The sequence below is a fragment of the Lepidochelys olivacea genome, assembly GCF_965140295.1.
Source record: "Lepidochelys olivacea isolate rLepOli2 genome assembly, chromosome: 24".
Lineage (NCBI taxonomy): Eukaryota > Metazoa > Chordata > Testudines > Cheloniidae > Lepidochelys > Lepidochelys olivacea.
Window position 1 is genome coordinate 9,233,447 of NC_140434.1, and position 26,053 is coordinate 9,259,499.

General features: G+C 55.0%; 1 protein-coding gene across 2 annotated transcripts in view; it reads left to right on the forward strand.

The window, feature by feature from the left end:
* Positions 1-26,053, forward strand: part of SEMA6C (semaphorin 6C) — a 94,109-nt gene that overhangs the window by 33,070 nt on the left and 34,986 nt on the right. The window lies entirely within an intron of this gene.

The following is a 26,053-nucleotide window of genomic DNA, read 5'->3' on the forward strand; positions in this document are numbered from 1 at the left end:
AGTTTGACAAAGCCCTGGCTGGGATGATTTAGTTGGGGATTGGTCCTGCTTTGAGCAGGGGCTTGGACTAGATGACCTCCTGAGGTCTCTTCAAACCCTAATATTCTATGATTCTGTGATTTTATGACTGGCAAACACCGCGCTGCACCGAAGGTCTGAGATCTCAAAGCACTTTACAAAGTTATCGTTGTCCCCATTTTACAGGTGGGTAAACTGAGGCACAGAGACGCTCAGGCCACTAATTTCGAATGTGGCCACTGCTTTGGGTACTGGATGTGAGGCAGCCAGGTTCTGGTATGAACAGAGTTCACCTGGCACTCCGATTCGGGCACCTAAAGAAGGGCCGGATTGTCAATGGCTCCGAACACCCCACAGATCCCTGGTGTGCTGGGATACTCAGACCCCACATCCGGAGTCCTGTGGGCAATCCTGCCCCTAAAACCTCTTAACACAGGCAACCAAGATTAGAGGCCACTTTGGAAAATGTTGGCCTCATTGACTTGTTGATGGCCAAGCTATAAATGAGTGTCAGCGGTGGGATCCGAACTGAAGTTAGTCTAGAAATTTTTTATGAAAATTTTTTTGCTGAAAAAAGCCAATTTGTCAGAACTGAAATAGTTTGTGGGGAGAGGGTCAGATGTGGCAAATTTCCCAGCTAGAAATTTTTTTTGAAAAAAAAAAAAAAAGAAATAAAGGCTAGAAACTGTGGAAATGGGACATTCTGGTCTGTTCAAAAGGAAGAGTTTCATATTTTGTTTTGTTGTTCGAAACACCCTTTTGTTGCCACTTGTCCCTTAATGTAGGCATTTAAAAAACCGGTTCCACGGAAAGGAAACGTCAAACGCCAAAGAAAACGGTTCAGAATGATGAAAACAAAAGGTTTCGATTGCCCCAGACTGAAAAAAATTGGTTCATGGACACTTTTGAGATGTCAGAGTAGCAGCCGAGTTCATCTGTGTGTGCGGTGACACCCATTGTTTCACGTTCTCTGTGTATATAAATCTTCCCACTGTGTTTTCCACTGAATGCATCCGATGAAGTGAGCTGTAGCCCATGAAAGCTTGTGCTCAACTAAATGTGTTAGTCTCTAAGGTGCCACGAGTCCTCCTGTTCTTTTGCGATTGGGATTTTTCATCTCAATTTGGGATGGAAAAAAAATTCAAAATCATGCAAGTCCTTGTGGGATGGGAAAACAGATCCCCCCACGCAGCTCAGCAGGGTCTTTTCCAGTCTGACACGGGATCATTCCTTTTGTTTCCTTTCAAGGGGGGAGGGATAGCTCAGTGGTTTGAGCATTGGCCTGCTAAACCCAGGCTTGTGAGTTCAATCCTTGAGGGGGCCATTTGGGATCTGGGGCAAAAATTGGGGATTGGTCCTGCTTTGAGCAGGGGGTTGGACTAGATGATCTCCTGAGGTCTCTTCCAACCCTGATATTCTATGATTCTATGATCCTTTCTGGGGGAGGCTGAAACCAACAACCTTCCACCCAGTCTCTTACCCACTGATCTGTTCCTGCACATCAGGCAGCTTCCCCAGGGGAACTTCCCTTCGCTACTCCCCTGTCTGCTGTGGCCTTGGAAGCCGCCGGATGGCAGCCTATCGCTGTACTTATGCCGCCAAGGCTGGTGTGCGGGGGCAGGGACTCCGCAGCCGGAACGCAGCATCGCCAGTAGACGCAGCACAGAGATGCCCTTAGGAAACGGGCATCAGCTTTTTAAACAAGTCAGATTGGTTGTTTCCACCTGCCCCTTTCTCTAGAAGAAATGAAAGTGATCCCCCCCGCACCCATCCCTGGCTCCGTCGATGGCAACGGGTTTGGGGCTCGTAACCATAACCCGTTCCAGTTTCCAGAATAAAAGTTACAGGAACAGAAATGGGGCCGCTCGTGCTCAGTGCAGACTGGACCAGGGTGGTGCCCAGCATGGACTGGTCCAGGTCTGGCCCAGGGGAAGGGATACCCAGTGTGGACGGGGGGTGCTGAGTGCAGACTGGCCCAAGGCATGCAGGTGTATGCCAGGCGTGGAGTGACTGGCCCCAGGTGCTGTTGGCCCCAGCTTGCTGTGGGGGTGCAGTGATTCGCACTAGCAGAGTGAGAGCTGTCTAGTACACAGCTGGGCCAGGGGTGCACGCTCCTGTCTGTGTTAATATTGGCACTGTGATGTAACAACGAGGTCCTGACCTCTGGGATCTCTTAGGTTCTCACTGTCCTGCGGTGTCCCGGCTCAACACCGCCTGCAGGCTTTCAAAACGTCCCTCCATTTCCCAGGAGCTGTGGCTGGAGACAGGGGCCCAGATCCTCTGCTGATGCAAACCAGCTCCATTAAACCTCTTTGCACCTGCTGCGGATCTGGGTCCAGGGTCACTTTTGTCACCTCCTGTCCTCATGGCAGTGGGAGGGGGACACGTCCCCGCCGCGCTCCTGGCAGCAGTGCCTAGGGCTTTGACGCTTGCCAAAGACGTGGTGTGTGTGTCAATCAAGAGCAATTACAGCCCTGCCCGGATTGAAACTAACGAGTCCCTCCTGACTCCCCTTCCCGGTCCCCCCGTTCGGTGTCCCCCCCTGCAGCCAGCTCCCTGCTGCTCACAAATGGATCCGAAAGCAGAGTCACTTCTCCCCCTGCATAAATTACTCCCAATCGGTTTCTGTCAGGTTCATATTCTTATTCATAAAGGCGACGGGGACTGAATTATTTATATTTTAATTTCCGATGCAGCCAGCCGAGGGCCCGGGGGAAGGATGGAGGGGTGCACAGGGCAGACGAGTCTGGGGAGCGGGCCAGGATCTCACCTGCTCAGCGGTGTGTACCATAGCCCCTGCACTGCCAGCAGCTGGCAGGGATTCTCCTTTAGCAGTTTGGGAGACAAGGAGGGGCGAGGGGCAGGCTAAGTAGGGGGATGGGGAAGCTGAAATCACATAGTGGGGGCTGCCGCGCCTGGTCAGCTCATCACTCTGTTGCACCTCGGTGTCCTGCCTCCTCTTCTCCAACAGGGACTGGTGCAGAACAGCCCCACTCCCCTGGAGTGGCTCCCTGTCTCCCTCCAGTGGCTGGTTCATGTGTAGCAGTTTGGCAGAGGGTTCCTTAGCCCCACAGCTAGCGGGTCTGAGCTCCAGAGGCTGTGGGTTCAATCCCAGGCAGCAAAGCAGGCGAGGGGGAGGCAGCCAAGTCAGGCCATGGGGAAGCTGTAGGTTGCAGGAGCTCACGGGGCTCCTGAGGGGGCACAGTGCACCAGGCTGGCTGGGCTCTCCTAAAAGCTACAACTGGATCCAGCTGTTCCCCCCTCCCCGCCCCCGAACCCAGGGCCCTGTTGCACTGGGCACTGCACAGCTACAGAGTGAGAGACAGTCCCTCCCCTGAAGAGCTCACAGGCTGAACAGACCAGACAGACAGTGGGTGGGAAGGGAAACTGAGGCACAGCGTGGCGGAGTGACTTGCCCACAGTCACTGATTCAGAGGAAATCCCCTCCTGACCCTGTTCAGTTGGTGGTGGGCTCAGGCCCTAAAGCTGAAGGGTCCCTAGTCCTTTATAAACCCCATCTTCTCTCTAATGCAACAGTGGCTGTGGACCCTGTTCAGCCCTTGGCCTCAAGGACATCATGGGGCAGAGAGTTCCACAAGTCACTCATTAGAAAACGTTTCCTTTCCTCATGCTGCGCATTAGTTGCCTTTTAACTTCATTTGTCCCTCTCCCCTACTGCGAAGGGAAAGGGTGAATCGAGCCCCAGTGCAGGGGGAGGGGGCAGTTTTAAGCCAAGCCCCTCCCCAGGATCTCAGTATTAATGCGCCGGGGAGGATGCATTTGACTCATAGGGTGCAGGGCTGAGTGCGGGCTGGGGGGCGGGGGTCAGGACTCTTGGGTTCCATTCCCACCTCATGTGAAACAGGGGTTGGAAGCAGAAGTAAAGCTGAGAGAAGGAGTCACTATTGCGTTGTACGGACCTGGTTATTAGATGCCAAGGCCCAGCTCTTGCCTCAACCCAGTGTCGCTGGCCTGGAGGAAGCGGAAGAGCCAGCTGGAGCGCGGTCTAAAATTAGCCACTGCTCCGAGACAGCAGAATATAATGTGGGACTGATGAGACGTCATACATTAAATTTACATTTCGAATGGCCCAAGGTAAGAATTATATTGGCATGTGGGGTCCTGGCTTTTAATTGGCGTAATATTTCATTTAATTACATTGTCTATTTCAGACACCCGGCGTCTTCAATAGTAATAACCTTTCTCAATAGAGCGCCATTAAATCTGTGCCATTAACTCAGCATTTGCTCCTTTAACTGCTTGGTGCCTGCTTGGTGAGTGGGGCATATTGGTCAGGGCATTGCAGCTGCCTGCAGTGGGTGGGAGCTAGATCCCACTTTCTGTGACATAGTGGATGGAGCACTGGGCTGGGAGCCAGGATGGCTGGGTTTGATTCCTTGCTCTGTTACTGGCCTGCTGGGCGAATGTGGGCAAGTCACTTCATTCCTCTGTGGCTCAGTTTCCCCTCCTGCCTTTTGTCTGTCTGGTGTGTTGCGACGGAGCCCTTCAAGGCTGGGGGTGTCTCTCACTAGGCGTGTGTGCAGCGCCTGATGCAACAGGGCCCTAATCTTGGGCTGGTGCTGCTGTGATATGAATAATAAAGGAAAGGGACATTGGAATGGGTAGAACTTGGAGCAGAGAAAGATCTCAGAGGGAGTGTGGTTTAGTGGTTAGATCAGGCAATGAGCTAGGACTCCTGGGTTCTGCCCCCTGCTTTGGGAGGCAAGTGTGGGCTAGTGCTTAGATCTGGGAGCTAGGACTCCTGGGTTCTATTTGCAGCTCAGTCACTGACTTGCTGTGTGATCCTTAAGCCAAGTCTCTGCCCTCTTGTGACTCAGTTTCCCCCTCTGTGATACAGGGTTATTTATACCTGACTCCATATTGGATTTAGACTTGACCCCTGGGTGTTTTTTAAGCATCTTGAGGGTGACTGAAGGATAGAATTAGGGGTCAAAAGCCCCAACCCCCAGCTAGAGTTGAAGGAGAATCCCCGTTAGCAGTGACGGGAATCTGACACACAGGCGAGCAGTTCTGTTTCCATCCAGCAGAGGGAGATGGTGTGCCCATTACATCTCCTCCACCTCTCTCTGGCCCTGGGGTCTGAGCAGATTTTGTTTCCTAGCGCTGCAGCCCAGAGCATAGCTGAGACCAGCGGCCCTGGTTCTCCTGGCCTCTGGAGGGCGGCTGCAGCGGGGGTGTGTGGGGAGGGGGAACTCTCACTGCCTTTGCCAGCAGGAACATGCTTAATGGCAAGTGCTGTTTGTGAGAGGGGCTTTGGGGATAACGGCCTCGCAGACATGAGGGGCACTGACCCCTCGCTCCCTGCGCTTGTCTCCAGCCTGCAACACTGAGCTGCCGAGCGTCAGAGCCTTGATCTGTAAATAGGAACATTTAAAAGCTTTATTTCTTCTTTTCACACAGCGTTAAAGTGAGATGGGAATTGAACCCAGGAGTCCTGGCTCCCAGCCTGTCCCCATTGCAGCAACTAGATGCCCCCTCCCCCCGCACAGAACTGGAGGCCTGACTCCCAGCCCCACCCAGCAGTCTCCCCCCTCCCAGCCAGGGTAGAGGCTGCTGAGAAGCAGGCCTGCATTCTCGACCCTTTTTATGCCCTAGTGACACGTGCCCATCAAATGCCCCTCCTCCACACCCCTCCCTTCACGCTGAGCCCCACCTACACCAAGGCCGTGGCATCCCCTGCTCTCCCGGCACCTGGCACCGGCCCAAGGCTGCTTGGCGTGTCCCCGTGGGCTGCTGGCAGCGTTAGGCAGCCCCGCCTTGCCCCTCTCCCCTGGCGCTGTGCCCCGCCCGGCTGGGTCGGCATGAGGCCACGGTGCTGAACGGCGGTTCGTTCCTGGAAAAGCCCTGGGCACCGGGAAGTCGAGCGGCCTCTGGAGGGCTTGGCTGGGTCCCAGCTGCTGCGCAATAGCTGGGAAGGAGGCGGCGGGCAACAGGCTGGAGAGCGGGGAATGGGAGGGATCTGTGGGGTGGCCTGATGGGGGAAGGATGGCACCCTGAGGCAGCTCTAGGTTGGCACAGAGACCCAGACCGGGTTCCCTAGTGCTCACCCCGCTGGGCTGAGACACCAGGGCTGGCAGCTGGGATCCCCTTGGGCACGGAAATCCTCCCACCACGGGGGAGCCCTCTCCCTCCTTGGCCCAAAGGCAGAGTTCCCAGCCCCACCCCGTGCCCAGCCCAGAGTGCCCCAGAGGCCGTGCTAGCCACAGGCAAGCTAGGCAGCTGCCCGGGGCTGCGGATTTCTGGGGTGCTGCCTAGGGTGGCAGATTTAGCCCGGCCACCCAGCCGTCCTGAGTGGCGCGGTGACCTCGTGTGCCAGGTCACCAGGCCACTGGCTCAGAGCTGAAGGGGTGGCACATTGCAGCCTTGCCTTGAGCAGCCTCTCTGCAGGCTGGGCACATGCACCCCTCTGTGCCCACCTTGGAGGCATCAGTGCTGCCCAGCCCGGTGGGTGCATGATGCTCATCGCAATGCCCAGCAGCACACGGCGGGTGCGGGTGCCCACTGGGCCTGAGGATTCTCTTCCGTCATCCGGAGAGAGCCTGGGGGTGGGAGGAATCGCAGCACCGGGGACACAGCCCCATAGAGGGAATGGGGGAGGGGCTTGCAGGATGCTCAGAAATGGGGTTCCCAAGCCAAACCCTTGGCCGAGACCAGCCTGCACCCACCGGCCTGCTGGGGGGAAGTGGAGGCCGGTCCCACCTTCACTCCATGCCGGGGAGGGCGGCTTGTGTCTTCCTCCCCTGGGGGGATAGCGATGACAGAAGAATAAACCACAGCACAGCTGTGGTGGGTGGTGGGGGAGGTGCTTAGTCCCCTGGCCCAGGGCTCCCCCCCGCTCCCCAATCCTGGCAGGGCAGTTTGAGAGGCTCCTTGGCCACATCTGGGAGCAGCCGATGAGGCCACAGGCTGCTGCGGTCTGCAAAACACAGGGTGATACGTGTCTTCCCAGCCCCAGCCTCTTGGGCCAGGGGGCTGCGTCCCGGCTCGTTCTTTTTGTCACTGAGGAGATGCTAAGGGCCGTGGGAACCAGGGATCAATGGGGCAGGGTTAGAGCCAGGGGGAGCTGCTGTGCTTGTCAGCTCCAGCCCAGACACAGGGGTCCCTGCTGGTTCATTGATGGGTCGTCCGTTGTGACCCTCGGGCAGGATTTAAACCCAGGTCTGCGGAGTGGAACGACCATTGCTTTAGCTCAAACTGCAGCTAAACCCCTGCTCTCCCCCACCTCTACCCTATAGGCTGCCCCACAGCCTCTACGCTAAGCCAGAGGTGGGATCTCCCCAGGTCTGGCATCTCCATAACCCGGACTGGGCAGCCCAACTTCAGACCCTCTCAGCTCACCCCTCAGCTGACCCCTGGATGCTTTTTGGTCATTTCCGCTCCCAGAGGCCTCGCTGGCCTAATGCTGTGATGTCTTGGAAGGCCAACCCGTAGAAAAGGCAATGCGGCCTACCAGGCAGGGTGCTAGGCAGGACACCTGGGTTCTTTTCCCGCCTCTGCCACCGACCGGCTCTGTGATCTTGAGCAAAGCACTTTCCCTCTTGGTGCCTCCATTTCCCTTCCCGCCCTGAGGATCCTCTGTCTCTCACTATATGCTTGTCCAGCGCCTGGCGCCCTAGGGCCTGGATCGTCACAGATTCCAAGGCCAGAGGGGACCATTGTGATCATTTACTCTGACGTCTTGGACATCTCGGGCCAGAGAGCTACCCCAAAGGAATTCCTAGCGCAGAGCTGTTAGAGAAACAGCCAGTCTTGATCAGTGACGGCGAATCCACCACGACCCTTGGGAAATTGTTTTGATGGTTAATTACCCACCTGTTAAAAACGTGCACCTTATTTCCAGTCTGAATGTGTCTAGCTTCAGCTGCCAGCCATTGGATCGTGTTTGACCTTTCTCAGCTAGACTGAAGAGCCCGTTATTAAATATTTGTTCCCCATCTAGGTACTTATAGACTGTGATCAAGTCACCCCTCAGCCTTCTCTTTGTTAAGCTAAATAGAATCACCTCCTGGAGTCTGTCACTCTAAGGCAGGTTTTCTAACCTTTTAATCATCTTTGGGGGTCTTCTCTGACCCCTCTGCAATTTATCAACATCCTTGAACTGTGGGCACCAGAACTGGACCCAGGATCGCACCAGCGCCAGATACGGAGGTCAAATCACCTCTCTGCTCCTACTCCTGATTCCCCTGTTTGTACATCCCAGAGTATTAGCCCATTTGGCCACAGCATCGCACTGGGAGTTCACGTTCAGCTGATTATCCACCAGGACCCCCCTTCCCTCACCCCCGATCTTGTTCAGAGTCCCTGCTTCCTAGGACAGAGTCCCCGTCCTGTAAGTACGGTTTGTGTTCTTTGTTCCTAGATGTATGCGTGTGCCCTCAGTTTAGCCAGCGATCCAGATCACTCTGTATTAGTGACCCGCCCTCTTCATTAATCACCACTTCCCCAATTTTTGCATCATCTGCAAGCTTCATCAGTGAGGATTTTTTGTTTTCTTCATTCATAAAAATGTTCAATAGGGTGAAGCCAAGAACCGATCCCTGCGGGACCCCACTAGAAACACACCCCCTCAATGGTTTGAATTATATCTGGAGACCTATCAGTTATCCAGCTTTTAATCCATTTCATCTGTGCCATGTTAGTTTGATATCTTTCCACTTTTTTAATCAAAATGCCGTGCAGTACCAAGTCAAATGCCGTACAGAAGTTTGTCTATTACGTCGACGCTATTACTTTTATCAATCAATCTTGTAATCGCATCAAAAAAAGATCATGTTAGACCAGATTTATTTTCCATAAACCCATGTTGATTGGCATTAATTATATTACCCTCCTTTAATTCTTTATTAATCGAGTGCCATGTCAGCCACTGCATTGTCTTGCAGGGGGCAGTGTCAGACCGACAGGCCTATAATTACCCGGTCATTCCATTTACCATTTTTAAATATTGGCACATCAGCAGCTTTCTTCTAGTCTTCTGGAACTTCCCCAGTGTTCCAGGATGTATTGAAAAGCAATATTAATGGTCCAGCGAGCTCCTGAGCCAGATCTGTTAAAACTCTTGGATGCAAGTTATCCAGACCTGCCGATTTAAAAATTTCTAACTTTAGCAGCTGCTGTTTATCCTCCTGAGATACTAGTGGAAATAAAAGAGTCTTATCTTTTGTTTTTCTCCTAAATACAGAATAGAAATATTAATTGAACACTTCTGCCTTTTCTGGATTGTTCTTGATAATTCTACCATTTCAATCTACTGATGGACCAGTATCATTGTTAAGATTCTTTTTTTCCCTATATACTCTAAAAAACTCGTTATGGTCCTTAATTCTGCTGGACATAGCAGTCTCCTTGTGTCCTTTGCTTCCCTTATCAATTTTCTACAGTTCCTAGCTTCTGATTTATTTTTGTTACTATCAGCTTCCCCTCTTTTCCATTTTATATATATTATTTTTTTTATTTTTATAACTGTCTTCACTTCCCCTCTAAACCAGACTGTTGGCTTTTTTTTAACTAATACAGCCTTCTTCCTTGATTGTGAAATTGTGTTTTCTTGGGCATCCACTAAAGCATTCTTAAACAATTCCCAATGATTGTTCACATTTTTCTGATTAAATTATTCCTCCCAGCTGATTTGGCTTATAATTGTTTTCGACTTTGTGAAACTGGCCCTTGTAAAGCACCAAGTATATCTGTTGCTGGTCTGGACTTTATTCTGTGTTCTATTCTATTCTATTATAAATGTGATCAAGTCTTGATCACTTATACCTCAGTTACCATTAACTGTTAGTTCTGTGATCTGTCCCTCTTTATCTGTCAAGACAAGGTCTCATACAGAATTCCCCTGTGTTGGCTGCAACATGTTTTGAGTTAGGAAATTGCAATCTATAATATTCAGAAATTCCGAGGATGTTTCGCAGCTGGCAGCGTGAGACCTCCAGTTTGTGTCACTCAAACTGAAATCTCCCATGATCATGCAGTTCTTGTTTTTGTTTTTTTGCTACACATTTTAGACAGGTGTGTAAGGAGCTGGTTGCCCTGTTGCCTAGTGTGATCAGGGGGCTTTCAGTTGCACTGTAAACCAAAGTAGGAAAGGGGTAGCCTTGTTGGCAGGACACTTAACGGGGACCCAGGAGACCCACTTCTATTCCCACCTTCAAATACATATATATTTTTTTTAAATTGTGGTGTGCCTCAGTTTCCCCACCAGTTAAATGGGGACTAATCCTTGGCAGATAAATCCCAGAACTCTCCACTTGTTTATTGCCGTAGCGCTGGGGCTCAGCACCCCACCCAGACATGCAGCCCATTTCTCTACCTGTGGCACAGTGATTTCTCTACAAGTTCCCAGCCCAGGTGACGCATCTGCAGTTAGAGATGATATTTAAATTGCAGCAAAGCACCAATTTGAGGCTGACACAAATTACCACTGAACGGGCCTGCGGGAGCGGTTGTTACTGGCTGGATCCTCTTTGATGCAGAGCTTAATTGTCTGCCATTAAATTTGCATTAAACCACAAAATGTTGCTGCATGAGAGATGAGGGTATGTGTGTGTGTGTGGGGGGGGGGCAATTCTCTGGCCTCTTTGCCCCATCCTGGCAGCATAAAAGGACCTTGGAGTGGGTGGAAACAGCCTCTCTGTGCACCAGCCCTGCTACTAGTCCCTGCTCCCAGCCCCTTCCCGCCCCCCAGCATTGGGGGTGTGGTCAGAGCACACTGCGCTCTGGCTATTCTCTGCCCCCAAAGGGATCATGGGAAGTAGAGAGTAAGTTAGAGGCACCTCGGGACTGCTCTAACTTATACCCTGGCTGGGCTGCCTGGATACAGGTGTTCAAAGGGGGCTCAGAGCAGCTTGCCATCCCCACGTCCGTCCCTGTCCCACATGCAAGAATGGGACACCTCCTCTGAGAGTCAGGCCTGGAAACTGCAGTCCAGGCTCCCATCTCCCCTCTCTGGGATGATAAGGGAGCCATGGGGATTTGAGCACTGGAGAGGAGATGAATCTTCCCTCTGCAGGGCCATGCCCTTTGTCCCCCCTGTGTTCCCATGCTGTTGGATGGGAGAAGCTGCCTTGGGAGACTGGGGCAGCTTGAAGGTGGGAGCAGGTCCCGGAGGTATCTTCGTTACTGTGCAAGCACTGTGCATGGTTGTTACCCCGTGGTCACAGACACCAGGGACCAGACCCACAGGTGGGGTAGTTGGCCATTAGCCTTGTGCCTGCTAAGCGTCAGTCCCTCCTGGGGACTGATCTGTTGCAATGTGGGGAAAGGACCCTAGAGAGCGTGTTTGTGTCTCAACAACCTTTGTTCGGTGGGAGAGGCGGGACAGAGAGAGGGAAGCAACTCGCCTAGGGCCACACTGGCAGAGTGAGGAAATAGGACCCAGGAGTCCTGACTATCCCCCACCCCTACAGCCTGGCTCTAACCATTAGACCCCATTCCCCTCCCAGAGCTGGGAACAGAACCCAGGAATCCTGGCTCCCCCAACCTCCTTCCTCTAACCATTAGACCCCATTCCCCTCCCAGAGCTGGGAACAGAACCCAGGAATCCTGGCTCCCCCAGCCTCCTTCCTCTAACCATTAGACCCCATTCCCCTCCCAGAGCTGGGAACAGAACCCAGGAATCCTGGCTCCCCCAACCTCCTTCCTCTAACCATTAGACCCCATTCCCCTCCCAGAGCTGGGAACAGAACCCAGGAATCCTGGCTCCCCCAACCTCCTTCCTCTAACCATTAGACCCCATTCCCCTCCCAGAGCTGGGAACAGAACCCAGGAATCCTGGCTCCCCCAACCTCCTTCCTCTAACCATTAGACCCCATTCCCCTTCCAGAGCTGGGAACAGAACCCAGGAATCCTGGCTCCCCCAACCTCCTTCCTCTAACCATTAGACCCCATTCCCCTCCCAGAGCTGGGAACAGAACCCAGGAATCCTGGCTCCCCCGGGCCCCGCTCTAATCATTAGTCCCCAGTCCCCTGCCAGAGCCTGGGAATAGACCCCAGTCCCTATCCCATAACCTCTAGCGGCCCAAAGCCTGCTCTCCATGCTCACACAGTGAGTTCCAGGCGTGCTGTGCCGTGCCGGCGAGGGGCTGGGGGCAGGCGGGGGGAGGAGGCTGAGCCCAGCTTTCCAGCCGCAGTGTAATTAACCGCGCTAATGACGCGTGTGGCAGCAACATCAGCGCTGGGATCTTTCTTTAAAAATAATAGAGCGGAAAAAGAACTGATGGATTCAGAGGGAGAGAGAGGTGTGGGGAAGGGCGAGACCGGCCGTGGCGGGGTGGGCCCGGACTCCTGGGTTCTCTCCGCAGCTCCGACACAGTCACTGGCCTAGGGATCCCAGCCACCGGTTGCTGGAAAGCAGCTACGTCCGGGCAGCGGCAACGAGCAATAACTGGAGCTGGGGTGAGGCCAGAGCTACTGACTCCTCAGCACTTGGAGGATTTCGATCCGTGGCCTCCTGTTTGGCCTCAATGGGGCAGAGCAGCCAAGCCAGCCGCACGGTGGCACCCCCAACCCAACCTGTCTGTGCACCCTCCCTCCCTCCAGCTCTGATGCCTTCCCTGCCCCCCTGCCAGCTGCCTGGAGCCCCTCGCAGGACCACCTGGAAGGCAAGAGTGCATCACAGGACGGCACCGGGCAAGCTGGCAGCTGTAGAGAGCTCAGGTTGGTGGGGGGGAGCAGGACCCACTCTGGGGGTGGGGGGGGCACAGCCTCAGGAGCCTCATGCCAGCACCTGCATCCTCAGCGGATGGCAATGGAGCTTCGCCAGCTTACGCCAGCCCTGGCGGCGCCATCGGACATGGGGGAACCTGTCCAACGGGTTCTCTTTATAAAGGGTTCAGAAATGATCGTCCTCAGAAAGTTTAATCAATCCCTACAGAGCCGAGTGACCAATCGCTATAGGTCGTGTCTAGCCGTCTACAACCCCGCAGTGCCTATAACACGCCTGTGACACACCCCGGCACGCCTGCGACATGCACACGCAGCCTCCGGCCCTCCCTCCTTCCCCGTTTAACCAGAGGCCTGAATTCCAAGGCCAGAAGGGACCGTTGGCACCATCTCGTCTGACCGCCAGCGTAACGCAGGGCTTGGTCCGCCCTGAATTAATGTGGCCAAGCTCAGGTGGGCCCAATCCAACCCTCCCGCTGTGGAAAGGCTGGCCCGTCGGCGCCCCCCAGGGGGCAGGGAAGAGCTCAGACCTCAAGTGTGTGGTGGGATTGTTGCACCCCTGTGGCTCTTCCCATGCGCTGCCAGGATGCAAAGGCTGTGTAACCCCTGAGGGGGGGGTGTGTGTGTTGCAGCTTCCCCCCTTTGTGCCTGGTCTGACACAGCTGTGTCTCTTCTCACCTCGCCTCGGTCGCCTCGGGAGCCTTCGCTCAAGCATAGCGGCTCATGCGTTTCGCTTCGGTGGTCGCTGGTTCAAATCCCCAGCTCGTCGGCCGAGAGGGTGAATATCTCTGTTGCCACAGGGGTCGCGGATTGTGCGGGGAGATACTGCATAACGCTTCGGGGCTGTGCAAATATCCCTGATAACGAAGACCAGCATTATTGTCATTGCTGTATGGCGGGCTGCCCTTGGAGTTCACTCCCCAGGAAGGGTTGCTCCAGGCCCGTCTCTCTAACCTGGCCCTGGGGGTTTGCTGGTTTCCGGCTAGGGCTGGGTGATCTGTGCTGGGAGATGGGGTGATGCTCATCTGGCTGGGCTGGGGTATATTGCGATATAGGCCCGGCTGGTGAAAAGACCCGATCGCTTTACGAGAATGGGTGGTAAACTACTGCCCGGTGGTGTGATTTGGTCAGGCAGCTCTTAGGAACCGTATGTGGGTCCTTTGAATGCCCTGGCTCTGCCCCAGCGGGTTGCCCTGTGATGCAGAGAGAGGAGCTCACACTCCGTGGCCCATTCCATCCTTGGCCTCTCTGCGGCGCCTGCCCGCCGGGGGGCACAGTCAGAGCTGGGTTGTCACTGGTACTGCAGGGCCTTGTCATTGGTACTGCAGTAGCATCTTTTGGGGGTGGGGGGAACTCATTTTGCCCGGCGCTGTACAAACACAGGGGCTGCCCTCGCGCTCGCTTGTAGTCAAAATAGACACAGGCCAGGAGAGGAAACTGAGGCACCGAGTGGGGGAGTGAGTGGCCCAAGATTGCAGGGCTGTGTCTGGAACTCACAGCTCCCACAACCTAACCTAGTGCCCCACCCACCAATACACACAGCCACCCTGATTCCTCTGCCAAGGGTGGGCCTCCATGGAAGAGGATGCCTGTGCCCCATCTAATCATTTCCATGGAAGGCAATGACCCACCCAGAGATAAAGTTTGCCTGCTACTGGGTTATTATTAATGTCTATTAGATGTATTACGGTAGCACTAGGAAGCCCCAGTCATGGATCAGACCCCATGGTGCTAGGCGCAGTACATTACCTATTAGGTGTATTACAGCAGCGCCTAGGTGCCCCAGTCATGGCCCAGACCCCATGGTACCAGGTGCTGTACATTATCTATTAGGTGTATTACAGCAGTGCCTAGAAGCCCCAGGCATGGCCCAGACCCCATGGTGCTAGGTGCTGTACAAACCCAGAACAAACAGACAGTCCCTGCCCCAAAGAGCTCACAATCTAAGACAAGAGACAGCAGATGCAGACAGACAGAGGAGCCCAAGGATCCAGTGGGCAATCTCCAGCCCTAGCCTTGGAGGTGAAAGGCCCCTTGAGTGTCCCCATGCACCGGAGCCACCCTGTCCCCCTCCGCCGCTGTCTGGCAGCCCTCCCATTTATCACAGCAGCTCGCTGGTGCCTGCACCAGGCTCATTCCTGGCCTATCTATAGTGCCACCCAGGCAGGTGTCTTTCTCCCAGACAGATGGCATGACGGCGCTGCCGTTTCGACAGTTTCTCAGCCTATCGGCGGGTCGTCCTTCACATTTGTGCTTTTCCCCGCCCTTCCCTTCCCTTCCCTTCGGCTGGGCTTTAAAATTGTGACACGTTTTTATGGCACAACGGGGGGGGAAAAAACGAACACCTCCCCCGCCCTGCAGAGCTAGACTGAAATCGGTCCACGCTCCTCCCCGGGCACCATGGGGAAGAGCCAAAGCAGAGAGGCCTTTGCTTAGGAGAGAAAAACTGTCTCCAGTTCTGACTTGTGGGGGCAGGTTACCCTACCTTCTGGAGGGCTTGTTATGCCAGCCTTTTCCATCTGATGCCAGCCACTGGCAGATGCAGGCTCCCGGCTAGATTAAACCCCTGAGCCAGCCTGGTAAATTGCTACAAAAGGTTCCAGCTTAACAACTCTGTTCATCCACGGGGGAGCTTGTTTATGATGGGAGCGCCTGGTTTCCAACCGAGAACAGGGCCTCCTTGTGCCAGGCGCTGTACGGACAAGACAGCCCCTGCCCTAGACGAAATAGACAAGACAGCCACAGGCGAGGGGGGCAGGGAAGGGGTTGAACGTGCATGCGGAGCGAGCGGGCAGATGCCATGGTAACGCCAGGGATCTTTGGGCTCAGTCTTGTTATTTAAATCCCTTTGGTGGGGGAGAGGTTTGGCTGGATGGGCAGGGAGGGACTGGGAAGGGGAGGGGGGCTGGAGGCTGGGAGGAGGGGCAGCAGCAGAAGGGGAAGATTCTGCACTCGCCACCCCACGCCAGGGCCTCTCGTCTTGGACACGTCGACCCGCGGGCTGACCAGACCGTTCGGCTGCCGTGGACCATGTAGTCCATGGCCCCTCGGCTGACGCAGCCAATCAGGGGCTGGTAGAGTGATGAATCCCCTGGGAGCATTTGTGGCCCGAGGTCCCCGCTCCCCCAACTCATTTCACCCACTGGCGAGTTACAGAGACCAGAGACGGCGGAGCCTGATGGACCCTCTAGGGGCCGGGGCTGCTCCCGTGAAATGCAATAAGGGAAATGCAATGGGACGTTGGCCATGGATCAGGCCCACCAGGGTACGGATATGGCCCAGAATTGTTATGTCTGTCTATCCAGCGCTTTGTGCTGCCCAGTGTTGTACACCCCCCAAGCAATGGGGCTCCCCCCAGCAGCAGGCCTGTCCAGTGTGCTCTAAACTCAGAGGCATTTGGGGGGCTGGTTCCTCCCCCATTACTCAGCTTCTGGAATGGGGGTTAATGTTACACTGGGGATGACTGGCACAAAACTCTCTGAGGGAGCTGATAGGACTGACATGAGTCCAACACCCTTAGGCTGCCCAGGAGGCTGTAGTGCAGAGGACTGGGAGCCAGGACTCCTGGGTTCTATTCCCTGCTCTGGGAGGGGAGTGAGGTGTAGTGGGTTAGGGCTAGGGAGGGACAGGGAGCCAGGACTCCTGGGTTCTATTCCCTGCTCTGGGAGGGGAGTGAGGTGTAGTGGGTTAGAGGTACGATGGGATTGGGAGCCAGAACTCCTGGCTGTGGGATCTAGTGGGTTTGAGTAGGCAGGCCTGACCAGCAGGACTCCTGGGTTCTAATCCTAGATCTGGAAGGGCGTGTGGCCTAGTAGGTAGAGCAGGAGGAGCCATGAATCAGGACTGCTAGTCTCTTCACACCTGTGAGAGGGGAGCGGAATCTAGTGGTCAGAGTAGGGTATACTGGGAGCCAGGACTCCTGGCTTCTATTCCCAGCCATAGGAGGCAGTGTGATCTAGTAGTTAGCACAGGGGCTGGTGGCTCAAGACACCCAGCGCTGCTGCTTCCTTGCCGCGTGGGTCTGGGTAAGTCACTTCCCATCTCTCAGTCTCATTTATCTCCATCTGTCAAGTGTGACAAATGATCCTCGCCCACCTTTGCAATCCCCCGGCGTGTATCGCTCTGCAGCCCACAGCCTGGGCAAGCCGCAGCCGGGAGAGCTGAGCGCTGGCTACTCTCTGCCCTGGGGTAAAAAGAACCCTTCTCTCCACATGACTCACTGTCTATTTTTAAATGGTGTTGAAAACATAAAAGGGCCCCTTCCCCATCAGTCTAATTATAAATCAGCTGGAACGTCAAGTTTATCAAAGGAGACAAACGAGAGCTCAGAGCGTGCCCCGCTGGGATTCTGGGAATGGTGCCGATCCAGGCACGGAGTTTGTGGAAGAAATTAATTTTCAGTCTATATTAAAAATGTGGCTTTGTGGTCTGTTTCCCGCCGTGAAATTCCCAGCTTTTCAGATATCGTGCTGGCTTCACGGCACCTGGTTTGGAGCCTCCCATCAGTATCGGCTCCTCATCGGAATGGGATCCAGGGAAGGGATCTGGCCAGCTCTGCAGAAGCAGATCTCACTGCCCGTCATGCTGGCCCAATGTTGTCTCCTGGTTTCCTTGCTCTCCCCCGGCTGTCTCCACCTGCTGTCTCTTGTCTTATCCTAAGGCTATGGCGACACTGCAATCGTAGGGTGTGATTGCATCATGTGTAGACGTACCCCAGCTAGATTTCCTGGGGCTTGCTCAGGTGCTGGAGCAGAGAAGCCCTGGCAGCAGCTGCGCAGGTCCCCCCACCCGCTGGGAATTACTTGGGCAGCTAGCCCACGCTGAAATCCATCCTGCCACAGCTTCGCTAGAGTAAAGCTAGCTTGGGGGTGTCCATACACGCTGCAGTTACACCCGAGGCATCCCAGGCCTCAGCTCCTGTTTGTAAAATGAGGATAAAATTCCTGCCTTTTCCGTCCCTTGATGTGTTTGGGCTGGGAGCCCTCTGGAGCAGGGATGCTCCCTGCTCTGTCTGTGCAATGCCTGGCACATTGGGGCTCGCATCTCAGCTAGGGGCATTCCACGCTACTGTCGTAGCTTCTTGTAAAAGAAATCAGACCGGATCCAGGGGGAGCTCTGTGCATTCTGACGCCCTTTAACAGCTCCCTCTTTTCCACAGATCTCAAAGCACTTTACAAAAGAGGTCAGTACGATTATCCCCATTTCACAGATGGGGAAATTGAGGCACCGGGTGCCCAAGGTCACCCCGCAGGCTAGTGGCAGAGGTGGGTCTAGAACTCAGGTCTCCTGAGTCCCAGGGTAGCGATCCACCCACTAGGCATCACTGCTCAAGGTTAACAGTAAAGCCGTCCTAACTGTACCAAGCTTCTGCAGGATGTTAACCTAGGCGCTCAGCTGTCTCCAGGCAGTGACGTACGGCTAAGCTGGCAAGCCATGTCAATGGAGTGATTTGACTCCCCCCTCATTCAGTGCTGTCTGGAGGTTCATAACCAGCGTTCTCTGGTGTCCTGGCTGCTGACAGGCAGTGAGCTTGGCGGAGGGGGAGGGGGGGCAAATTCTCATCTCAGTCACTCACGAGTGAAACATATGATCAACCCCGGCGCCGTGTGTATTTTCATTGTAACTCAATCACCAGGAACAAGCGCTGGGAGACAAGAAAAGCAAAATGCAGTGAGCCTCCCGCAGGACCCTGCTGAGACTTCCTGGAAAACGCCAATAAACGGCCGATTCCCAGCCGGGCCTGAGGTTTGCTGCAGCCATCTCCCCCTATTACCAGGGAGCAGTTTAGATGCAAACAGAGAAACCGTGTGGCTCAAGGGCTTGCCCAGCTGCTGCTGCTTATTCCTGGCTCTGAGACGGCAGCTGCTCCATTTCATTGGATGCAGGGCAATTAACAAGGTTCTGGAGAAATGGCAGCTGGTGGTTTAAGGGTGACTTAAACCAGGATTTCCTGGCTTTTATAATGGCTTAGTTACCTTACGGTAGCAACTGAGGTAGGGGTAGGGACCCCATTATGCTGGGCACTTGACAGATGTGGAGTGAGAGACAATCCCTGCCGCAAAGCCCTCCCGAGCTAAATAGATGCAGGGGAGGGGAAACTGAGGCACGGAGAGAGGAAGGGTTCTCCAGCCCAAAGTTATCCAGCAGGTGACTGAGCTGGGGATGAGAACCCAGGTCCCCTGCATCCATCGGGAGCCTGGGGCCTCTTGTTGGCTGTGGGGGGTGATAAGTGTGATTGAGCAACCGGACCTGGGCGTGAATGGAGTTTTTTGATGTGGCCTGGGTGTTTCCCCTGTTGGCAAAGGGCTCCTGGCTGCGCTTCATGCCCCAGTGCGTCAGTTCAGCTTTCTTCATGCTCACGAGTCCAAGCCAACAGACTGTACCTCCCTCCACTCCAGAGTCCTGGTCCCCCCACCCCAGTATGGGGGACTGTGCGTCGGATCCATTGAGTAAACGGCAAGGAGTAGCGGGGCATGGCTGAGAATGGCGCCCAACATTGGGGGGCGTCTTCGGGGGCCAGGTTCTTCCCCCACCAGCCCCTCCCAGCTACTGCCCAAGAAAGCGACCTGCAGAGCCGCCTGGCAGCCTGTCTTTGTTCTAACCTGGTGCCTCATCACAATCAAATTACAGCTCCCAGCTAATCAGTCCCAACTTCCAATTAGCAGGTGATTGGGATGGCGCAGCTCGTCATAATTAGCAGTGCAGCAGGGAGCTCGGGCTGACGGGCGGGGATGGGGTGCTGGGACTAGCAAACCTGCTGGCGAGCTCAAATCATTCCCCTCTTCCCAGCCCCTGCTCTCCCTCCACGCACACCCCACCCCAGCTACCTATCTGAGCAAGAATTAGGTTGCTGTGAAGACACAGGGGCCAGATCCTGCTGCCTGCAGGTTCTCCAGGAAAACCCATTGGTAGAGAAGCATGTAGGATAATAGGTGGATAGAGAGAGGCGCACGTATGGCACTGGATGGATGGATGGATGGATGGATGGATAGGTAGACAGAAAAGCAGGTATCCTGAGAGGTGGGTTAGATGAGTGCATACGGGAATGGAGGGAGGGGTACATGTCATGATGAATTGGTACATGTGACACTGGATGGACAGCGATGAAGGGAATGGAGCTGTATGTAAAGAACAGGATGGATGGAGGGAAGGAGGGCATGTGTGTGCGGCACGGGACTGAAGGGAGAAAGCGAAGGCTGTGAGTCACAATAGGTGTATATATATAGGGTATTATGCCATTGGACAGATGGATGGAAGAACGGATGGAGGGGTGTGTAGGGGATGGAGGGGATGGATGGATACATGGACGGGTGTGTAGGTGATGGAGGAATGGATACATGGAGGGGTGTGTAGGGGATGGAGAGATGGATGGATACATGGAGGGGCGTGTAGGGGAGGGAGAGATGGATGGATACATGGAGGGGTGTGTAGGGGATGGAGAGATGGATGGATACATGGAGGGGTGTGTAGGGGATGGATACATGGAGGGGTGTGTAGGGGAGGGAGAGATGGATGGATACATGGAGGGGTGTGTAGGGGATGGAGAGATGGATGGATACATGGAGGAGTGTGTAGGGGAGGGAGAGATGGATGGATACATGGAGGGGTGTGTAGGGGATGGAGAGATGGATGGATACATGGAGGGGCATGTAGGGGATGGAGAGATGGATGGATACATGGAGGGGCGTGTAGGGGATGGAGAGATGGATGGATACATGGAGGGGCATGTAGGGGATGGAGAGATGGATGGATACATGGAGGGGTGTGTAGGGGAGGGAGAGATGGATGGACACATGGAGGGGTGTGTAGGGGATGGAGAGATGGATGGATACATGGAGGGGCGTGTAGGGGATGGAGAGATGGATGGATACATGGAGGGGCATGTAGGGGATGGAGAGATGGATGGATACATGGAGGGGTGTGTAGGGGAGGGAGAGATGGATGGACACATGGAGGGGTGTGTAGGGGATGGAGAGATGGATGGATACATGGAGGGGCATGTAGGGGATGGAGAGATGGATGGATACATGGAGGGGCATGTAGGGGATGGAGAGATGGATGGATACATGGAGGGGCGTGTAGGGGATGGAGAGATGGATGGATACATGGAGGGGCGTGTAGGGGATGGAGAGATGGATGGATACATGGAGGGGCGTGTAGGGGATGGAGAGATGGATGGATACATGGAGGGGAGTGTAGGGGATGGAGAGATGGATGGATACATGGAGGGGTGTTTAGGGGATGGAGAGATGGATGGATACATGGAGGGGTGTGTAGGGGATGGAGAGATGGATGGATACATGGAGGGGAGTGTAGGGGATGGAGAGATGGATGGATACATGGAGGGGTGTGTAGGGGATGGAGAGATGGATGGATACATGGAGGGGTGTGTAGGGGATGGAGGGGATAGATACATGGATGGGCGCGTAGGTGATGGATGGATGGATACATGGCCGGGGCGAGTAGGTGTTGGGAATGACAGCTGTTGTCTGCACTCCCACACATGTTGCCTGCATCCAGGAGGTGCACAGCAACAGGAGGGTGGGGGGCTGACCCTAGGCCAAACCCCGGGCACCCAGGTGTGGTGGGTGCTGTGCTGCTCAGCTGCTAGTGGGCTCTGTGTGGGGGCAGATTCGCAGGGCAGGGGCAGTCTGGGGCCCGTGCCCAGGGGCGCACTGGGATTCACAGCAAGAGGGAGGCCAGGGTTGGAGCCCAGGTGCTCTTCTCCAGGATCCAGGCAGGTGAGTGGCTCCAGCCCTTCCCACTCAGCGGGTGCTGCTGTCGGACTGCAGAGCCCACAGCCCGGGTGGCCCATCAGCACCGCGCCAGGACTGATCAGCCAGGGCCTGGCATCTAGACTGCAGGCGCCATCCCAGCCCGGCCGCCCTAGCAGCCACTGAGGGCACAGGGGCTGGAGCGCCAGGACCCAGAGCTGGAGCTCGCGCATGGCTATGGGGCTGTGTCCTTGAAATGGTGTTCCATTCATCCCTCACCCCCCCAGCTAGACCCCCCCCATGCATTGCCCCCGCAGCTGCACACACACACACCATGCATTGCCCCTGCCTGACTACACACACACACGTACACGCATCACCCCGTCCCAGGTAATCCCCTCCATGCATTGTCCCTGCCCAGCTACTCACACACACCCCACGCCATGCATCCTGCTGCCTGGATATACACACACACACGCTCCTATTCCTACGTTCACTGACACACACCCACGCACGCTCTTGTTCTCACACACACTCTCATTCCCAGTCATTTCCATACTCACACCCCTCCCGGCTGAGCTCTCCCCCCTCAGCTCCGCTCCCTCTTTCTCTCCCTCTCCGTCCCTGGCACGCTCTGTCTCTCCCCCCTCTCCTCCTCTCTCTCAAGCTCAGCCCAGCCTCCCTCCATCTCTCTGTCCTTAGTGCCTCATCTTCTCCTCTTTTCTCTCCTTCCTCCCTCGTGGCTAACCCCCGCTGCACCAAGCCAGGATCCCAGCCCCACTGCCCCCCAGGTGACACTCCCTGTAACTCCGGCATAATCACGGCTAATCACTGCTCACCACTCCGGCCTGACCGCGTCAGGTTATTTATAAAGCCTGGCATTTGGCTCCCGGCTGGAAAACCGCCCTGGAACGGGTCCCCCCCCAGCTCACCCCACAAGCCTCACTGTAACTGTCGTTTTCTGCCGTCATGTTGGGCATTAATTGGGCTTTGGCAGCAATTTCCCGCTCCCGGGGCAGGTCTCCAACTCCTCCCATGGCCCAAAGGGAAAAGGGCGCAGCGCCGAGATAGCAGGTGGCATGGAGCAGTGGTTAGGGCAGGTGACTGGCAATCAGGACTCCTGGGTTCCTATGGCCAGCTCTAGGAAGGGAATGGTTTCTCGTGGTTTGAGCAGGGAGAGGGGACTGGGTGTCAGGACTCCTGGGTTCTATTTTCGGTGCTGGGAAGGAGCTCAGGGCGGGTAGTTGGGTCTAGTGGTCAGAGCGGGGGGGGGGGGGGAGCTGGAAACACTCATCCGGAAAAGAATTTGTTTTCATGTTTTTCCTTTTAAAACAAGTCTGTCTGTCCATCCATCTGGGGCTCTGCTCCAAACTGCTGCTGAGCTGGGCTTTGCAATAGCATCCCCATGTCTCTCCCCCCCCCCCCCAGTTGGCTAGTCTCTATCCCCCCTTGCCTGTGGTCTGGGAAGCCCTCCGGGGGATGAGCCAACATCCTGCCTGCGTGGGAACTGCCTCCTCCCTCCCGGAGGGTGGGGAATTGTCTCAGGTTCACCCCGGTGACTTTCCGGGGACGCCGAGCTCCGTCCTGGAATAACCGGAGAGATTTCCTGAGGCTCCCGCAGGGCCCAACCCACGTCAGCCCCCGTCAGCGCCACGCTGAGCTGACGCCAACACCTGCCTCTGCTCCGGGGCATTGGCTGCCCGCGGCACCCATGGGGGGCCCTGTGGGCAGGGCCTGCTAATTAGCAGCCCAGAGGATGGCTCTCCTGGGGTGTGTAGCTGGGGAGAGTCACCACCACACCTCTCACACACACCCCTTGTACACACACCACTTTTACACCCTCATGCTCCTCACACACACAGTCCTTGTACACCCCCCACAGGCCGTACACCCCCCTTATACACTCCCACACTGCCTCTCACACACAGCCCTTATACACCTTCACATTCCCTCACACACAGCCCTTGTATACCCTCCCCCACACACGCAGTCCTTGTACACCCCTCCACAGAGCCTATACACCCCCTTTATACACCCCCTCTCACACACAGCCGTTATACACCTTCACATGCATTCTCACACACAGTCCAGGTATACCCTCACACCCCTCACACGCCCCCTTGTACACACACCCCTTTTACACCCCAGACCCCGCACAAACACACACACAGCCCGTACACCCCCTTATATACTCCCACACCCCCTCACACACACAGCCCTTATACACCCTCACATCCCCTCTCACACACAGTCCTTGTACACCCCCGTACCCCTCACACACACCGCCCATCTATGCCCCCTCACACACACCCCCTCACACACACAGCCCTTATACACCCTCATAGACACCCACACCTCCCACACACACAGGCCATACATCCCCTCACACACACAGTCTGAACACACACCCCTTATACACCTCCCCTTATATGCCCTCACACACAGCCCTTATACACTCCCACATCCCCTCTCACACACAGCCCTTGTACACCTTCACATCCCCTCATACACAGCCCTTTACACTCCCACACCCACTCACATACATCGCCTGTACAACTCCCTTTACACATCCCACACTCCCTCACACACACACACCATTATACACCCCTCACTCACAGCCTGTACGCACACACTTATACATAGACTCACACACACCCCTTACACACCTGCCCACAGGTCTACACACACAATCTTTACACACATATAAACCCTTACACACATATAAACATAGACACACACATGCACACTCTTTATACACCTCTCACACACACCGTTTTACACCCCCTTACACACCTTCCACACCTGTTCACACACACAGGCACGCACACACACAGGTATACACAACCATTACACACCCCCACACCCCCAGGGGTCTACATAGCACACACCCCTTACACATGCAGTCACACACACAGGTATACACTCACACACACAGGTTTCAGAGTAACAGCCGTGTTAGTCTGTATTCGCAAAAAGAAAAGGAGTACTTGTGGCACCTTAGAGACTAACCAATTTATTAGAGCATGAGCTTTCGTGAGCTACAGCTCACTTCATCAGATGCATATTGTGGAAACTGCAGCAGACTTTATATATACACAGAGAATATGAACCAATACCTCCTCCCACCCCACTGTCCTGCTGGTAATAGCTTATCTAAAGTGATCATCAGGTGGGCCATTTCCAGCACAAATCCAGGTTTTCTCACCCTCCACCCCCCCCCACAAATTCACTCTCCTGCTGGTGATAGCCCATCCAAAGTGACAACTCTTTACACAATGTGCATGACAATCAAGTTGGGCTATTTCCTGCACAAATCCAGGTTTTCTCACATCCCCCCCACCCCCATACACACACAAACTCACTCTCCTGCTGGTAATAGCTCATCCAAACTGACCACTCTTCAAGTTAAAATCCAAGTTAAACCAGAACATCTGGGGGGGGGGGGGGAGGAAAAAACAAGAGGAAACAGGCTACCTTGCATAATGACTTAGCCACTCCAAGTCTCTATTTAAGCCTAAATTAACCTTCCATGCGGCCCAGTATCAGTGGGGCTGGAACAAGTTTTCCAGTGGGGTTGTTGTATCTGGGCTGTTGTTAATACTTCATGCCGCAGCACCCTAGCATTCATCCTGCAGGGGGTTAGCCATGATCCAAAGGAAAGGGGATCGGGGAAGAGGTGTGGGTCACCTGGCATGGATGGAAGGGGGAGAATGGGGTTACTTCCCTCCCTCCCCCCCGCACGCTCTCCCCCCTCTGATCTCTCCCTTCCTCCCCTCACAACCCAGATCTGCTCCCACTGTAACTTGACCCCCTGCGCCAGCTGCTAGTCCCTAATGCTTGCCAGCCCCATGTGCGAGCCAGGCCGGGTCAGGGTCTGGTACCCGCTTTATAACCTGGCCTGGGGAGAACTCCAGCCCGCAGGACAAAGTGGGGGTTGGGGGTGGGGGGGAGTGTCCACGCCCCTGCCTGTCCCCGCTGGGGCTGACCCCGCGCTCCCAGCGCACCCGTGTCGACCGGGTATTCTGGGTGCACCCTGGGCAGGGCTTTCTGTGCTCCTGCCTGGAACAGGCCTGAGTTTTCAGCAGTCCTCAGCATCCCCAAATCCCAGGTGGCTGCTTGTAGGGCCCCTTGGCATTGGGCGTGGTGTCTAGTGGTTAGAGCGGGGCTGTGGGTAGGCTGGGAAAGCCAGGGCAAAATGAAGAGGCCTTAAAGCAGGGGTAAATTAAGCTGATGCTCCCTTTATGGACCCTTTATGCTGCCAGAGGGGCATGAAGGAGTCTTAATGTAAATAAGAATCAGGCTACAAGGTCTGGGACTCCTGGGTTCTCTCTCCAGCTCTGGGAGGGGAGTGTAATCCAATGGTTAGAGCAAGGATGTAGGAGTCAGGGCTTCTGGGCTCTAGGGAAGGGGAGTGTGATCTAGTGGTTATGGGTTCTTTCCCAATATTTGCAGCTGACCAGCTGTATGGCCTGGGGTAGTCACACACCCGCCTCCCACCTGCCTCAGTTTCCCCATATGTATAACAAGGAGGTGATGCTTTCGCAGGGATGCTGTGGGCTTTAGTGAGTCAATGCTGGCAAATCGCCTGTGTCTGCCTTTCCCTCCGATTGACCTTTTGGCTCTGCTGTTACAATAGA